This window comes from Bidens hawaiensis, unplaced genomic scaffold (genome assembly GCF_021521415.1).
Source record: "Bidens hawaiensis isolate Kalapana, Puna unplaced genomic scaffold, B.hawaiensis_p1.1 tig00011638_1, whole genome shotgun sequence".
Lineage (NCBI taxonomy): Eukaryota > Viridiplantae > Streptophyta > Magnoliopsida > Asterales > Asteraceae > Bidens > Bidens hawaiensis.
The window spans coordinates 704,411-713,951 of NW_027491915.1; positions in this window are offsets into that span (position 1 = coordinate 704,411).

Here is a 9,541-nt window from a genome sequence, read left to right on the forward strand (position 1 = left end):
TACACTGGGCTGAGTTGGTTGTTAAGAGCATAAACAACTCATAAAAGCGCATATTCGTTCAACTTGCAACTCCCCGGGGTATTATGGGAATTCTTTGCCACCAGGATTAGCTAAGAGAGGTTTTGGTAAATACAAGTCCCCGGGGGCTGTTGTAATTGAAATTGGTAATGCCGAGGCTTTAGGTAAATCAAACCATGCTAGAACGCCTCGTAGGATAAACGAGTCAGTTCGGTTCCGTTAGTAATCTTTGCGTGTAATCCGACAGGCGTTTGAGTCGTGGAAATACTTAGGGACTCTTTAGCTCATTGTGATTGTGTGCCCCGTATCAGGTGAGTTCATGATGCCCCTATTTACCTTTTTACGTTTTGGGCTAGCATACACACCCTATTACAATCTTACCCGATTTTACTCGTTAAAACAATTTGAAGGACATTGTATAGCCTTGTTGTTATTTATGCATTTATGAAACCAGGTGTGGATTATATTCTATGCCTTAGTGATGTGTTGTAAAACACTCGTATTTTCCGCACCTTTTATCTACGTATTATATTATATTTTATGTGTTTTTACTTGATTTATATAGGTTTTACATAGTTTAATAATCATGTAGGTTTTGGGTGAAAGAAAGAGAGAAATCGGGACTTTTCGAGGAGCTTACGAGCCTTTTACGCATACAAGTTCAAGACAAAGTTCAAAGCCCGACCCAAATGCATCATGGAGGCCCAAGTCTTACCTTTATATCATAATATAAAAAAAATAAAAACCTAACAGCCCTTAGGACCTGCCGATCGGAAGTCGGCAGAAGAAAAGAAAAGAGAAAAAGTTTTTTGCAAGCTAGGTCTTGGTGTGTGGCGGCTAGGGAAGGAAGAAGGAAGCAAGTGCAAGCTATCGGGATCATTCACCATCAATTTTACAGCCAAGGAGCAGCCCGGAATCACTCCATATCCTTCCATCTTTTACATTGTTCATCATATTATTTTACTTGTTCAATTGACTATATAGTTTTGCAATTGTGTTAGAGATTGACTTGTTTATGATTATTGTTGATTGTTGGATGATTGTTAAGATGATTGGTATGAGTTTTATGATGATTTTATTGAGTGTTAGCTGCTGTCCAATTATGATTCTCGGCTAAACTTTTTAGTTCTACCTAGGGATGATGTTAATTGTTAGTGTTTCACGAGTTGTATGGATTGTTTGATTAATAGACCTTAAATGTTATTGGAAAGTTTGATTTAGACATGAAATAGGTTGTGTTTAAGGGCTGGAAATATTGGTTAATTCATTGCATAAACCCCGTGTGTCGGTTGATTAGTTTTGTATTGATTGATCGGTGCATTGTTTGATTCTAGACTTTGTGTTTAGGGTTTGTTTGCGGTAGGTACCACCGTAGGGTTTTGTTGCGTGATTATTTGGATTAAGTACAACGGTTAAACACCTTCTTTGAGACCGAGAGGTGATAAGAAGTTAGGGTTGTCTCATTGCCTTTGCATGCTAGAATAATGATTGCGCGAGAGCTAGCTTGTTTCTTGTCAGGTTTAGGTGTTTTGAGCGACTAGTTGATCTATTTTGGTTTAAGTTGAATTGTTCCTCTATCCTTGGTTGTGTAGTATTCATTGCCATTAGGGTCGAGTGTTGGTGAGACCGAGAGGTGATCTAGCATTAGAACACTTTAGCAATTATTTCCCGGTTTGGTCGTTTTAGCCGATTTTGAGTAGTTAGGGTTTATTGAGTGAGACCGAGAGGTAATCCAGTGAGCCCGAGCGATCCTTAGTCGTGTCATCTTTAGGGGCCGGTGTCTTGAAGTCATCCAATCCATTAGCTTGTTAGGCCTACAATTTGATTCAGACCTAGGTAGACGTTTTTCTCCATCCTAAGTTAACACAGTTAGTTTGTCGTTAAGTTTTCTATTTTAGGTAACTTTTGTCGGTCAGTCTAGTTAGTTCAGTTAAGTTAAAAGAAATCAAAAATCAATTAAATATTATTCTAAGGTAGGTCTTGTCTAGGGTTAGTAATCGTTAGCGTCTTACATATCCACGTGTTCGATACTCGGACTTCCTAGGTCTATACTACTTGCGATCGGTACACTTGCCGGTTGTGTGTGGTTTTAGGATTTTCATTTTAATATTAAAGCTTAGTTGTGAGGGTCATTGTTATAGGGTTATTAGACACACATCACTTAGGATATTTTAGACTCGTTTTGGTCATATATTCCTTAAGATTATATATATTGTTTGTTTATGGTCTAGACTCGAGGACGTTATTAGACTTGGTGTGAATTGAATACGAGTAGACATACTCACTTTGTTCTTATTTTGGACGGACTTATATGCATTACCTTATAGCCTATGATTGTTGATATTATTTAGTTCTTGTGACTAAGAATTATGTGAGTAGGCTTATTGATGTGCGTGTGCATGGTGATTATGGTCAGGTCAAATATATTACTCGGGTTTTTAAATCCCATGGTGGAGAGGCCCGTGTGGCATAATCATCATTTAGGCGGGTCAAATATATTACTCGGGTTTTTAAATCCCGTGGGGGAGAGGCCCGTCGGTTGCTAAACCGTGATCGGGTCAAATATATTACTCGGGTTGTACTCGTGGTGGAGAGGCCCGTATCATGTGTTTAGGTTGTAAGCCGTGACCGAGTCAAATATATTACTTGGGTATGACTTGTGGCGGAGAGGCTTGTGTTACGTGCTTATGTCTTACCGCGTCCGGGTCAAATATATTACTCGAGTCTTGACTCATGGTGGAGAGGCCCGTATACGTGTGTTCGACCATGAATGTATTATTTGGTGATATTTATTTATTTATTTGCTTATTATTCCCCCCCTACTGTTTTAGATCTATACCCTTTGAAATAAAATTATAAATATTGTTTGTGAAAACTTGAACTCACTCAGCTGTAGCTGACTTTGTGTGTATGTTAGATTGATTTTCAGGTTGAGAAGTAGGGAACTACCGCTTGGACGTGCTCGAGACTACTCGGACGGTTGAAGGCATACCTAGTCGGAGAATTAATAACGCAAACTGTTTCTTTTCATTTATTACTATAAGCATATAAATTTTGGTTTTGGGCACTCTTCCTGGTTTTTTTGGAATTGTGATATTTATTATTCTGCTGTTTATTACTCTGAACTGATTTTAATAAGATGAACTTGTTTGGTTTTAAATTTTTGAGAATCTTTGGATATGATGACCAACTGTAGGATTCCCGGGTTTCGGAGTTTTACATATACACTTCCTTTCGTGAGTCTACTTGTGCTCGGTTCTACTTAAGGCAGTTAAACAGTCAAGCATTTCAAATATAAGCAAGCAATTCTATCTTTAACAATTCATATAACCTCTTACTTATCCCTACATCATACGTAAGGAAATTCTCATATTAAGATTGCTTGAGTGACACATGACATTCTCTGACTGGCATCTCCTTTCTTTCTTCATTTCGTCTTATTCTCTGTTCGAGTCTAAGCATGTAGGATGCCTATTCTCTCGAACTTATGCTGTGATACCAACCTGTAAGGCCCCCAACTCAGGTTCCCTACTTTCTCGCTGGTTGGATTTACTCATTCACATAATTCGTAAAATCAGAGTTAATTAATACATTTCGCGGAAATAAAAGTCATTCATTCATACATAACATAAACATATTGTCTTAAAATAACATAACATAAGTCTTAAACATAAAACATAAATGACACGGGTGTCTTTTACATAGCGATGCTAGCCTTCCTTTTATTACCACGTGTCCTTGATGACCGTTGTTTGAGTCATGCAAAAACCTAATTAACCTAAGCAGCTAGGGTAAGTCAGATATCGTATCCACCAAGAGTATGTGGTCAGTGTGAAGTGAAATCAATTTCTAAACTTATGAAGTAATTCAATTAAAGTGCTGATCACACTAGCAAATGGTTTATATGTTGTAACAAGCAAGCAAGTAATCACGTGTTCAATCAATTAACAAAGACAAATCACACCTGAAAATCCAAGTAATTAACCTAACAGAAAACTCATGCAACTTAACAGATTAACTATCTTGTGTCAACTACAGACTGACTAACCGGTTAAACCTTAGGCATCCAAGCTCGCTAACACATGGCACTGGTTATCAAACGGTCCCATCCAGTGTGACTCAACTAAGGGCAAACCTATGCTTTATTGCAATTAACAGGTCAAACAATCCTATGAGCAATTATTATAGCAATCGACAAACTAATCGTTCTGTTCTAAATAAACCTAAACCGACTGATTGTACGAACATACTAAACATCAATACTCATAGATTAACATCAAAACAATTACAATTAGTTGTTCTAGTACATGAGAAATAAACTGAAAGATTACAAACTATACATCCCGGGTATGACTCGAAGAAACTAGCCGAGCATCGGCATCTCTCGGGCCTCGATTATGATCTGGTAAGCCACGTAGGACACTTAGAGATGATTGGGGATGATCGGGACTTGCTTTTCTGCTCTGGAAATCGCCTCGAAGGTGAAGAATGCCGTCTAGGGTCGTCAAAACGTAATATAAAACAAAGCCCTAACTTTCACGATTCTGGGAACCATTGCGTAGTGCGATGGCCTCCTCTCCTGGTCCATCGCGCTATGCGATGGACCAAAAGTCAACGCAGACATTTACAGGGCATCGCGTAGTGCGATGCCCCACCTTCAACACCCATCGCGCTACGCGATGGGTATCCTTTCTCAGCAACTTCACATGATTGCCTCGGTAAGCGTGCTGGACATCCCGGGTCTTCATTCCATGCTCGTACAGGTCCAAATTAAACGCGTTAAGTACCTGTGACCTGAAACACAACAAACACGTATGAAGTACCAAAGTTCCGAAACTAAACACGTAAAACAAGTACGTTAACACAATTAAGTATGTACAAATAAACCGAACATCACATCCCCACACGTATCTTTTGCTTGCCCTTAAGCAAAACTCTAAAGTAAACATTAACCGCCATCATAGGTCAACCAATTGTCACCATTAATACTAGCAAGGTTTAAGGTCATACCTAGTTTCCTAGACTGACACTTTCTAGACTGACAACCCACAAATAAAGTTAACGCTACTATAAAACTATAGAATCGCCCAGACAAGTGTGCTTTGTTTCTGGTTAGAGCATACATGTTCACACCCCTCACACTATTAACACTCCTCTCGGTTTAATATCTGGACTGACAAAAGATGTGCCAGTATATGTCTCTGCCCTCAATATACCTAATATGAGTTACAACTTAATATGCTTGCAGGTCAGTTTTATCTCCACCCATTAACCACGGTTGCATAAAGACTCGGACTCGGGTTTTGCTGAGGCTTAGGTTTGGGTGCGGATTAGGCTTATTTAGTGACTCAGGTGGATGAAACCCAGTTAAACAAACCAATATACAGACTCACGAATACAAACGAACTAATTACATAATCAACTGCTATTTACAACTGAAATACTAACTGAAACTTCTTTTTGTCTTTTTCCTGATTTTTCAATTTTTTTTTTGCATCAATACTAACTGAAATGACTGATAATTACAACTCAGAACTTAACAACTTTACAACTCGTCTGACTAAGTACAACTCGATATATATACAACTCGATAACGAACGGGATTTCATCACACGGGTAAAAATAAAATAAAGGCCAAGGCTGAAATGGTATGTAATGTTCAGTTTAACAAACGAAAAAGGAATATGGTCCAAACGGGCTCCTAGGGGATAATGTCGGGTAAGGAATTTATTTAGTGAGGAAAATATGTACGGAATGGGTTTTCTAAAGTCCTAATCTCCATACAGGTGGTGGTATTAAAATCTCGAAAAGCATGTGACAAGCAAGTTCTAATTCTGTAAAACATACCGGTTTCTCTTAATAAATGACAAGACATGTTTTATATCTATTATATAATATGTGTATTAAGTATAGGGGCTAATCTCACAATATGTCTGGAAATATGGGCTGCCGATATGAAACATGTATACTCGTCCCCTTGACTCGTTATCCCAGCCTAAACAATTCTATCTTCAACTTCTCATTTTAAAAACATTTGTCGAGAAAACTATCGAGAAGCTGAAAAACCAACCATGACCAAAAACCTCTAACTTGGTATTAATAGCAATAAGTGACAGTTAACAACTTAAGTTTCTGAATACTCTTCGAGGTACTATCGGGCTAAAAATTTTCAATTTTCCCCCATCCCCACACTTAAGGCTGACATTGTCCTCAATGTTAAATAATAATAAGACAATTAATAATCATTTGGGGGACGGGGTCGAACTGACAGTTTTACTACTTAAAAACTCGGGGAACAAATGTGATGAACTAGTGCAACTATGCAATTACAATTCTAAAAACTAAAATAAAAATAACAAAATAGTTTATGAAACCGAAATCACCTGATAATAAAGACAATGCAATGCGAAACTCGGCCCACAACTCTCAACACACTCGTGACACATGTCTCCATCACTGACCAATTTTGTCTAACCAATACTGCACAACTCTCGAGACATGTATAAGCAACCACTCACAAGTATAAGACTTAGGTCTTTCAAGAGTTAAAATTATTATTATTTTCTAAAATCATTACCGAGTCAAGTTAGTCAATTTCATAAAAAATTTTGTTAATTAATTAAAAATAATAAAAGACTTAACTCACTTTCGTAGGAATCATGGTTGCATTTAGCGTACGCAACAAGCCCTATAAACCCCCCGGTAGCCCGGGTAGACGAGTGAGGTCTCGTGAGGGTTTATAGAGAACACACCCACAAAGTTCCAAAGTAACACAAACAAAAATACAAATATATACAAATATACATATCAAATACAGCAGACAAAGTGGGAGGGCTGTTATACATAATTATTATTACTTATTTATTTTAAACATATTTTTTTAGAGATCCGAGGACCCATCGCGTAGCGCGATGGGTCAGGTAAGCACAAGTCGCGCTACGCGACCCAATTAATTCAAATTAGGGTTTGGACCCCATCGCGTAGCGTGATGGGGTTGGTCATGGCGTCATCGCGCTATGCGATGACGTCAGATGTCTGGGAAGTCCCAGCCACCATCGCGTAACGCGATGGTGAGCTGTCCAGGGCCATCGCGTAGCGCGATGGTCCCAAGTGAACAGAAAGTTTTTTGCCGAATTGGGGTCGGGCATTTTCCGACCCAGTCACTTTTCGACATCCCGACAACACCCTGAACATGCTTCCGAAGTCGGAATTTGCAATACTTACCTGGAAAGCCGTGAAATTAACCAATTACTTACCGAACCTCCAAGACGCACACTGCATCAAAAGCCTCCCCACACTTGAGATATGCTGCACAGAACTCGAGACCAAAGTCAAACAACGACACAACGAAAAGAAAATAACATGGAACACACTTACAAACCCCGAGTTACCTCCCGGTCAGCGCTGAATTGCGTGTCTACAGCTTGACAATGCCTCGAATGCTTCAAGTAGCTTCATAAACCGGTGAGGTCACCATAGAACTCACCGATTTCTTTCCTCTCCTTCCTTTCCTCTCACTGCTACCCTTCAGGTCGTTCCTGTCAGTTACAAAACATCCCTCTCTTGTATGATTTGTGCACGATGGTACGCATTTGTCAACAAGAGGGTTATTAGCATTTTCAAACAATAATAACCGCTTAACACGGTTCCCACACTTAATGCCCAAAAATCCCTCAGCACAATCAATTACCGCATGTTCTGTGGCAAGGAACGGCCTGCCTAGTATGACTTCAGATTGTTTAATGTTACACTTAGCATAATCAAGTACCAGGAAGTCAACTGGGTAGCTAAAATCGTCCACTTGAACCATTACATTAGTGACCATGCCCCGGGGGTGTGTATGAGTTTGATTCGCTAACACCACGGTGGTGTTTACACTCTCTAACGGGCCAAACTCATACTGATCATATAAACTGCCGGGCATGACACTAACACATGCTCCAAGATCTAGAAGTGCCCGATCAGTTTTGAAATCTCCAATTTGAATTGATAAAAGTGGCACTCCCGGGTCTTGGAGTTTACTTGAGGTGGTATTATCCTCCACCTCCTCATCATCCGTGTTGGTCAATTTGGCATTTAAATATTTTTCACAAATGCAATTTTCACAAAAAGTTGATTCATTAGAGTTCGATTTCAATTCATTTTGAGAAATTGTTTCCTTTTGACCAACACATTCATTCTCATCATTAACATCATTCACCACCGCCTCAACAAACTGCGGTGGTGACTCAACTTCAACACAAGTAATTTCAAAATGAGGTACAAGACTTACCGCGTTGATGTGCACACTGTTACTCTTCTTCGAGCTTGAGCTGGCATGTTCCGGGTATACTGTGGTATCGCTTGGTAGCTAACCCGCGTTCTTCTGAAATCTCGCCATGTCTGCTGCGAGCTAACCAATCTGCTTTGACATCGCTTCTGCTGACTTGTCTCTCAACTCGAACTGTCTCTGCGTTTCCTTCTGATTATCAGTCACAAGCTTCAACAACGCATCTAACTTTGAATGTATCGACTCGTATGAATTTCCAAAACTACCCTTCTGCTGGTCCTGATTCTGATTACCTGATGAACTGTTACCCCGGTAACCATCTCTGTTATATCCCCGACTGTTATACTGACTGTTCGAACCACCCTGTCGGTAGCTGCTCTGCTGTCGTTTCTGACTAGACCCCTGAAAGTTCGGGTTCGACTTATTCGACGCGTTCCTGTACTTGAAATTCGGGTGATTCCTTAGGCCCGGGTGATAAGTGTTCGAACTGAACCCTTGGCCCTTGGACTCCCCGTACGCGTCACTGACTTCCTCCTCATCGATATACTCATCATCAGCGAACTCGGGGCAATCTTCAACCTTATGCCCCAATCCACCACAATCTGAACAAACCGGGAATTTCACCCCGACTTTACCAACCTCCTTCTTTTTCTCTTTCTGATAACCCGCGAGTTCCCGTTCCAACTCTGCAATTTTGACTGACTCGCTCGAGGCTGATTTAACTGTTCGGGTGACCCCGACTTTTCGTCTTCGATCTGCTGCTGCCTCTGCCTTGGAATCTTCACACATAAATTCCAAAAATTCCCAATCATCTTCCTCGGGTTGATTCAACAACTGACTATTACACGAAGCCTTCAAATGCTTTCTGCCTTCATACGTCAACCCATCAACGAAACACTTAACCAACTCCCACAACTCAATCTGATGGTGCGGGCACTTCCGAATCATTTCCTTGTAACGAATAAAAGCCTCGTGAAACAACTCACCCGGTAACTGTGAAAAGTGTCTTATCTCCATTCGGGCCTCGATTGTCTTCGACTGTGAATAGTACTCGTTAAGGAAAACCTGCTGATCTCGGCCCAGCTCTCAATACTGTGCATCGGTAGCGAGTTGAACCAGTGTTTTGCTTTGTCTTTTAATGAAAACTGGAACAACTGTAACCGGACCTCATCTTGATCATAAGTACCATCACTAATAGACCCGCAAATAGCTGAAAAATCTGACAAGTGTGAATTACGGGTCTTCTGATCCCAG